We start from the raw sequence: 9,916 nt of genomic DNA, 5'->3' as shown, positions 1-9,916 counted from the left end.
TAAGTAAGAGTAGCTCCATAACAGGACAAAATGGAAAAGACTTAAAGGTAGACATCTTAAAAGCTGAAAGGAAGATACAGGTACTGTTGTGAGATTATTTATTCCAAATATGTGGTATCGGGCTTCCCTGGTGGCACAGTGGTTGAGAGTCCGCCTGCCGATGCAGGGGACACGGGTTCATGCCCCGGTCCGGGAAGATCCCACATGTCGCGGAGCGGCTGGGCCCGTGAGCCATGGCCGCTGAACCTGCACGTCCGGAGCCTGTGCTCCGCAACAGGAGAGGCCACAACAGTGAGAGGCCCGCGTACCGCAAAAACAAAACAAAACAAAACAAATATGTGGTATCAAAGTTCTATCAAATCAAATCTCCTCTTTCACATAGGATTTAAAATGGGATAATGGGGGACTTCCCTGGTGGTCCATTGATTAAGACTCTGAGCACTTCCACTGCAGGGGGCACAGGTTCAATCCCTGGTTGGGGAACTAAGATCCTGCATGCCACACATGCAGCCCCAAAAAAACAAACAAACAAAAAACAAATAAATAAATAAAGTAAAATAGGATCATGGTTGAAGAAAAACTAAAGAGATGTTTGAGCCAAAAAACAAATAATACAAGGCTTTGGGTTGTTTCTGACCATCATCCACCCAGGAAGATTCAGATTCCCAGTCTGTGTTCTCAGTGGCAGTTCCAGTACCATCTCAGGTGAATCCTCATGTTCTTCTAGAAAAATTGTCCTTAAAATGCTACAAAGGACCTCTCTTCCAAGAAACATAAAACATTCTATGGACATTATCTCATTCTCTCTTCAGATGGCTTCCACAAGAGATAGATAAATGACAAATTGATGCTCTGTTTTACAAGAAAGGAAACCGAGGCTCAGAATAGAAATTGATTATTCAGAGACCACACCACAAAGGTGACAGGAGTTGACTGACAACAGTTTGGTGCCACTTTTTATGGAAATTCCTCTTCTCATTCCACTAATAAAAAAGCAAAGGGAAAATAGACACATGGATAAAGTTAACCACATGTGTGACACTGGTGTCACAATCCTTATTGTTTTAATCTAACATGACTAATCTAAGAAGTGTTTATTGAATTAATGTTGAAGGCTCCTTTTCTCCTAAACCTAAAGAAGACATTACTTTGTTGCTGTTTTTAATTGACACTTGGAAAACAGAAATACATATAGCTGATTCAGTTTGTTACACAGCAGTAACTAACACAACATTGTAAAGTAACTACACTCCAATAAAGATGTTAAGAAAAAAAGAAATGGAGTGATAAAGCGCAAATTAATAAATAAACCAGTAGCACATGGCACATGGCAAGGTTTTTATTTTTCTTGTGTTTTAGCACCTTAGGATATTTTTTGTCATACGGAACTTTTATCTACCAATGATGAGCTAGCAAACTACCATCCAGAAAGGGCACAGGAATTTAAATTTCAAAGGCAAAGAAAATATAAATGAAAAATAATCATCCTACCATTTCCAAGAAATGTTTATTAAATTTTACACTTAGGTCTTAAAGGAAATTTGCAGCAAAGAGGAAGCAAATATTTATACTTGTGGTCTATTCAAAACCAAATTGAGATAAAATTAAATAGAAATCAAATCTATTTTCATGTGTATCAGGAGCCTCAGTTTGAATCTAAACTATGTTTTTCTTCAGATTCACTTCTCTTGGCAGAACTGAAGACTGTGGTTCAAGAATCCCAAGAGTCTATCCAGAGAAGCCCGAAGACCTCTACTCTGGGAAGAAGGGGTTCCTCGTCCTAAGGGAAGACCTATGTAAAGTGCTCCTTTTAGGTTGAAGAATAATGGGACAGGGTGTGAGAGGATGGTGTCTCCCTCCAATGGCAAGTCAGGCACTAAGGCCAGAGGCAGCCCAAGGTCATGATGGCTGGAAGCAGAGCCATCGTCTGCTGTGGCGGTGACAAATCATCGCCAGATGAGACTCATTTCTCTATGCTTTTGATTCCCATCATGATGAAAAATGCAAGATTTTAATAAGGTTGCAGAACAAATGGAACTGATTTATAGTTTACAGTTACATAGTTCATATTGTGAATTGCTATATTTCCCATTTCTAATTGTTGCATTTTGTTTTCCTTCTAGGACAAGAGTACACAAACTCTATAAAGAGATAGGCAGCAAATATTTTAGGCTTTCTGTGTCACATGGGTCTGTGTAGCAGATTCTCCTTTGTGTTTTGAGCTTAAAACCTTTTAAAAGTATTAAAATCATTCTTAGCTTACTGATCAAACAAAATCAGGCCATGGGTTGACCCTTGCACTAGGACACTGGGCACTTGTGGAGCGTGTCGTGATAGTCTGGGGCTTGGTGAGCCTCCTTTCTACCTTACCTCCTCCCTTTTCCACAATTATGACTCTTGCTTGGTCAAATAGTCCAGGGGCCTTTCCCCAATCTTGGAGAATCATATCTGAGACATTGAGTTGTGATTGAGACTAAATCAAGAGATAATTCTGCTTTACTGGAGACTTAGGAAGAAATGCCTGTCCTCTGAGGTCCAGAACACAGTGACGAGGTGCAGGGGATTCTCTCTATTTCAGGTAAATATGGAAATATGGACACCACACAGTGGCTCTTAACAATGAGCTGACCGGCATACAAGAATCCTGCAGAAGAAAGGAGGAGACACCCGAGGCTCTGCAGGTGTGCCAAGCATACAGATGTCCACCTGGCAAGCCCTGACTATGGATCTCATGCTAGAAATTAAAATAGAAAGGGAATGAAGTGACAGGTGTCACGTGGGAGCTAGCAGAACTGTGTTTGCAATCACATGTAAGACACCACCTGGTGACATCTAGAAAAAAAGGCAGCAGGAACTTTTACAGGAGGGTGGGGTCGGAGCCAAAGAAACACCCTTTCCTATTGTTAGTGTTAGCCAATTTTATATTTTAATTGCCTGGAGAAACACAAGTTTGTCAGATTGGTTCTGGTGTAGTTTCCTCTCACAGAAATGGAAGCAATCGTTTTCAAATAAGAGACTAGTGTTGTGAGATCAGGAAACCAATGTGCTGGTCTAGTCATGCTACTCAATAGCTGCATAACTTTGGAAAAGTCCCTTGATTTCTCTTGGCCTTGGGTTTGTTCCTCCATATAGTAAGGGGTTAAAACAAAAATGTCTAAGGAATCTTCTCATTTTAAATGTGTTATGTAATAGCTTAATATTAAGCCATTAATTAATTAACAGTTTACTAAATCACCCATCATGTTCCAAACATGGTGCTAAGTAATGAGGCTACTGAGAGAGAGTCTTTCCCCTTAAGAATCTCTCTAAAAGTAAACTAATAATTACAACGCAGGTTATTAAAAGTTAGGATAGAGATACACTCTCGTTGCCACCCTGGTTGTTAGAGGACAGAACCTTCCACAGAAATCAGAACCTAGGCCAGAGGTCTTGTGTTAGCATTTTATTGAGGAGAAAGAAGGAGAGAAGAAGGGGAAACAAAGGTTTTAAGAAACACATCTAAAATTTTGGTCACACTAGACTTCTCCAGAAAGCTGTATGGACACCTCTGTGCTTTAGAATAGTCTGAATGGGTTTAGAGCACAGGGAGGAAGAGATAGGAATAAGCCTGTCTCTCATTGGTTGAAGTTCATACTGTAAAAGGAATCCCCTGCCTTGCATTTCTGGATTATATGACCTCACCCCAGGGCTGGAGCGTCAGAACCCAGGCCCCGCTGCAAGGTGCTTCATTTGACTCTGAAGTGGTGGGGGTAGCTGAAACTCAGGGGGCGCAGTGGGTCAGGCTCTGGAACCAGGGTCCTTGCAGTGCCATCACGGTGGGTGTGATGGAGCCATGCCAGAGCCAGTCCTTACCTGGGAAAGGCTGAGAAAGATGGCACGTTAGGAGTTGTGGTGATGGTAGAGGAGGGTTCTCCTCTAAGCAAGTGACCGAGGCCTGCAAAGTAGGCCCAGTGAATCTGGAGAGGTGCAAAACTTGGGGCCAAAAAGAGACTAAGGCAGAGTTGAAAAGGCTGCCCAGAGGAGGTAGGTGATGCTTGAATTGCTGCTGGAAAGAAATAAGGAATTTCCTGGTAGACAAGCTAGAGGTGAGTGAGAGGTCGTGGGGGTCAAGGGGATTGGGAACAAGCAGTTTTCACAGTGAGAGAATCGTATTTGCAAAGGCATGGGGTGTAAAAGGATATCAACAGTCTAATGACCTGCAAGCATCACCTGGGTGGGAATGGTGGCGCATGAACAACCAGAAGCCTCTTCATTCTGAACAGCCATTCTACCATCACCAATTACCAACCAGAAACTGAACCTACATGGGGCAGGCAAAATAGGAGAGATTTTATTACACACAAATGTCACGTTGGAGAAATGACTCCTTGTCATCATTTATTTATTCAAACAATTCACTGAACAAATATTTGTTTTATGCCTACTGTGTATAAACCATTTTATTGTACTCAAGATTTAGACCACAGAACGGAAGTCTGCATTCTACATAAGCTGCTTTCTTTAGATATTCTGACCCAAGGATATTTCCAGTGACTGCCCTTCAATCTTTTTAATTTCCTCTGTCCACGGTTTTAATGATCATGTGAGATACATACAGATTTAATTCCCATGTTTTCCTGACAGGGATTCATTAATTCTTTATTCTATAGCTAACACTCTCATATCGTGCCATCTGTGAAATGAGAATGGCAATTTGTTAATTAAATATTGACTCTTGGAGTATTTTTAAACACTGACACATTCAGTCATGAACAGACTACTGCTCTTTTCTTGCCTCTGAGCAATGATAACACACATTCAATTGTTGTTCCCTCTAAGAAAATGTGTTAAAGGGGTTTTTATTGACAACTTCGAATATCATCATTTGAATTCACATGAAGAATATTTCAGTGAGCCTTGGGGTTTTGTGATTATTTCTTTTTTTGGCTGTGTTGGGTCTTCGTTGCTGTGCACAGGCTTTCTCTAGTTGCAGCGAGTGGGGGCTACTCTTTGTTGCAGTGCACAGGCTTCTCATTGCAGTGGCTTCTCTTGTTGCGGAGCACGGTCTCTAGGCTCATGAGCTTCAGTAGTTGAGGCACGCGGGCTCAGTAGTTGTGGCTCGCAGGCTTAGCTGCTCTGTGACATGTGGAATCTTCCCAGACCAGGGCTGGAAACCGTTTCCCCTGCACTGGCAGGCAGATTCTTAACCACTGTGCCACCAGGGAAGCCCAAGCCTTGAGTTTTTACTAGGCCATTTGTGCTGCTGGATTTAGATGTCTAGGGATGAAGCAGAGTTGGTATGCCCACCATGACGCACTGTCCTTCCTCTGCTCAGGTCCTTCCTTCTTTACTGGGCTTAAAGGTCATGGCTCATTATTGCAACACTTTTTTTGTATACACCCACAACTCCTTACATGTTTTCCCAGTCTATTCTTCTGAAAAACATCTCAAATTCTGATTAATCGAACTTTGCTTACTCCACACCTGTACTTGTGCTGTTGGTGGGAATAAACACACACACAACTGTGCTGACATATCTCACTTTAAATTTCATGACCAGTAATCTCTCACATGGGCCTTTGGCACTGCCTAGAAGGTCAACTATACTTCCCTTATCCTTTCCTTCTCTCACTCTTCTAGACAGGTATTTAATACTCTCCCCTCTTACAAAGCTCAAGTATCTCCTCCTCCATCCTAACTCTTGGTCGATGGCTTTGGTTTCTATTTCTCTAAGACAGTAGAATCAGTAAGAAGGAAACTATACACTCCCAACTACATCTACCAGCCTACTTGCACCTGTGCTCCTATACATTCACACTCCTCCTGTTAAACAAGGTATAAATTGTCTGGACTCCTATATAAGGACAATCCTCTACTTGTCACTGAACCCCATCCTCTTCATCTGCATTCAAGGATATCATTACAACCATTCTCTTTCCTCTCCCCTGCATTATCAATTTTCACTCTCTCCATAGTTCCTTCCCATCAGCCTATAAATCTGCCTTATTTCTCCCACTTTAAAAGAAAAGATAAAACCTCTCTTGACCATATTCTCCTTCCTCTCCCTCTCGCATTTCTGTTCCTATTAACACCATTCCTCTCCTCCCACTCACCCATAAAACCACATGTGGGTTTTTGCCCCCAAGACAGTCAAAATAATTCTTGTCATGATTACCAATTTGTAAGTCTGATATTCTTATTTTACTGAACCCATCAGCAGGATTTAACTGAATTGATCACTTCTGCTTCATAAGGCATGTTCTTTACTCGCTTTTTCTGACATCTAATTCTCTCCCTACCTCACCAACTCCTCTTTTTCAGCCTCTTTGGCTGATTTTTCGTATCCCTTTGACCTCTAAATGTTGGAGTACTCCTGCGTAAGTCTTTCTCTTTTCTATTTACATTCTCTTTCTAGGGGACTCCATCCTGTCTTGTGGCTTTAAATACCTTCTACATTCTGACAATGTCCAATTTCTACCTCCAAATTGAAATTTCCCCTGTAATTTCAGGTTCATATATCCAACCACATACTAAATATTTATATGTTGTTGTCTAAAGGGCATCTCAAACTTAATATATCTACAACTTCTGTTCTCTTCCTCCACTCCACAACTCCCTTGACTCCCTTGACCCCATCCTTCCTATGTTGGTAATTGCCAATGCATTCTTCCAGTTGCTCAAGACAAAGACAGTTCAGTAATCATTATTTTTTAATTGAGATATAACTCACCACCATAAAATTCACTCTTTTAAAGTCTACAATTCAAAGGTTGTTAGTATATTCACAAGGTTGTGCAACCACCATCACTATCTAATTCCATTTCAATCATTCTTTTTTTGTTTTGTTTTGTTGTTGTTGTTGTAAGGGTATTTTTAGAGAAATGCAAATTAAAATCACAGTGATATACCACTACCCACTTATCAGAATGGCTAACATAAAAATTAGTGACAACACCCAATGTTGGCAAGGATGCAGAGAAACTGAATCACTCATACGTTGCTGACACACATGCAAAATGATATAGTCACTTTGGAAAACAGTTCAGTAGTTTTTTGTTTGTTTGCTGTTTCAGTCATTCTTGACTCCAATTTTTTACACACTATACATTCGATCATCAGCAATTTCGGTTAACTTTACACTCAAAATATATCCAGAATCTAAACATTTCTCATCATTTACAGTTATAAAATTGTGATATGTCATGAATATTATAGAAATAGTGTCCTACTAGGCTCCTTGCTTCTCACCCTTGTTCTCCTCTCAACAAAGCAGCCACAGGGAGCCTATTAAAAATCTAAGTCATTTTAACATATTAAATCTTCCTAACCATGAATATGGGATATCTTTCTGGTTTTGGTATCTTTTTAACTTTCTTTCATCAATGTTTTGTAGTTTTCAGTGTATATCTCTTTTACCTCTTAACTGTATTCTTAAGAACTATTTTATTCTATTTGGTGCTATTATAAATGGGATTATTTTCTCATTTTTTTTTCAGATAGTTTGTTATTGGTGTATAGAAACAGCTGATTTTTGTATGTTGATTTTGTATGCTCTAACTTTACTGAATCTGTTTATTACTTCTGTTTTTTTGTGGAGTATTTAGGATTTTCTATATATAAGATCATGCTTCTGCAAACAGGGATAATTTTACTTATTTCTTTCTGATTTAGATGCCTTTTATTTCTTTGTCTTGCCTAATTATTAGCTAGGAATTCAAGTACTGTGCTGAATAGAAGTTGTGAGAGTGAGCATGCTTACATTATTCCTGATCTTAGTGAAAAAGCTTTCAGTTTTTCACTGTTGAATATGATGTTAGCTTTGGGCTGTTCATAATGGCCTTTATTATACTTTCCTTCTGTTCCTAGTTTGTTGAGAATTATTTTTTAATTGAGGTATATTTGATTTACAATGTTGTAATGGTGTGTTAGTTTCAGGTGGACAGCGAAGTGATTCAGATATATATATATATATATATATATATATATATATATATATATATATATATATTCCTTTTCAGATTTTTTTCCACTATAGGTTATTGCAAGATATTGAATATAGTTCCCTGTGCTATACAGTAGGTCCTTGTTGTTTATCTATTTTATATGTAGTAGGGTGTATCTGTTAATCCCAAACTCCTAATTTATCCCTCTCCCCCCACTTTCCCCTTTGGTAACCATAAGTTTGTTTTCTATGACTGTGAGTCTATTTCTCTTTTGTAAATAAGTTCATTAGTATCATTTTTTTTAGATTCCACATATAAGTTATGTCATATATTTATCTTTCTTTGTTTGCCTTACTTCGCTTAGTATAATCTCTAGGTCCATCCATGTTGCTGCAAATGACATTACTTCGTTCTTTTTATGGCTGAGTAATATTCCATCATATATATATACCACATCTTCTTTATCCATTCCTCTGTCAATGGACACTTAGGTTGCTTTCATGTCTTTGCTATTGTAAATAGTGCTGTCATGTACATTGGGGTGCATCTATCTTTTCGAATTAAAATTTTAGAAAAAAATAGACAATTTTTTTAATCATGGAAAGGTGCTGAGTTTTGTCAAATGCTTTTTCTTCATCTATTGAAACAATTTTGTAATTTTCATCCTTTATTCTGTTAATGTGGTGTACTACATTAATTGATTTGCATATGTTGAACCATCCTTGCATCCCAGGGGTAAATCCCAGTTGGTCATGGTGCATGATCCTTTTAATGTGATCTGGAATTTTTCAATGTGATGTTGGATTGGATGGGTTTGATAGTATTTTCTTGAGGATTTTTTCGTCTATATTCATCAGGGATATTGGCCTGTAGTTTTCTTTTCTCATGTATCTTTTTCTGGCTTTGGTATCAAGGTAATGCTGACTTCATAAAATGAGTTTCAGTGTTCTCTCCTCTTCAATTTTTTGGAAGAATTTGAGAAGGTTTGGCACTAATTGTTATTTAAATATTGGGCAGAATTCACCAGTGAAGCCACCTGGTCCTGTGCTTTCTTTGTTGGGATATTTCCAATTACTGACTTAATCTCCTTATTCATTACTGATCAGTTCAGATTTGCTATTACATCATAATTCAGTCTTAGTAAGTTGTATGTTTCTAGGAACTTATCTTGTTTCTGAAATCAATCTTGAGAAAGAATAAAGCTAAAGACATCATACTTCCCAATTTAAAAAAAATTACAAAGTTGCAGTAATTAAAACAGTATGGTACTGGTGTAAAGAAAGACATATTGACTAGAGAGCCCAAAATCAACCCATGCATATATGGTTAATTTATCTTCTACAAGGTTTCCAATAATACACAGTGGAGAAAGGATAGTCTCTTCAACAACTGGTGTGGAGGGAAATTCCCTGGCAGTCCAGTGGTTAGGACTCCATACTTTCATTGCTGAAGGCCCAGGTTCAATTCCTGGTTGGGGAACTAAGATCCTGCAAGCCGTGTGGTATGGCCAAAAAAAGTTAATAAAAATTAAAAATTAAAAAATAAAAGCTAGGCGTCCCTGGTGGTGCAGTGGTTAAGAATCTGCCTGCCAATGCAGGGGACATGGGTTCGAGCCCTGGTCTGGGAAGATCCTATATGCCGCAGAACAACTAGGCCCGTGAGCCACAACTACTGAACCTGCGCGTCTGGAGCCTGTGCTCCGCAACAAGAGAGGCCGTGACAGTGAGAGGTCTGTGCACTGCAATGAAGAGTGGCCCCCGCTCGCCGCAACTAGAGAAAGCCCTTGCACAGAAATGAAGACCCAACACAGCCATAAATAAATAAATAAATAAATAAATTTTAATAAATAAATAAAAGGCAACTGTGCCAAAAAAAAAAAAAAAAAAACAAGAAAAACCTTGTGTGGAAAAATTGGATATCCACATGCAAAAAAATTAAATTGGACCTTTATCTTACACCATACAAAAAAATCAACCCAAAGTAGATTAAAGACT

This window comes from Hyperoodon ampullatus (genome assembly GCF_949752795.1).
Source record: "Hyperoodon ampullatus genome assembly, chromosome: 5".
NCBI lineage: Eukaryota > Metazoa > Chordata > Mammalia > Artiodactyla > Ziphiidae > Hyperoodon > Hyperoodon ampullatus.
Note: the sequence above shows the minus strand (reverse complement) of the source record.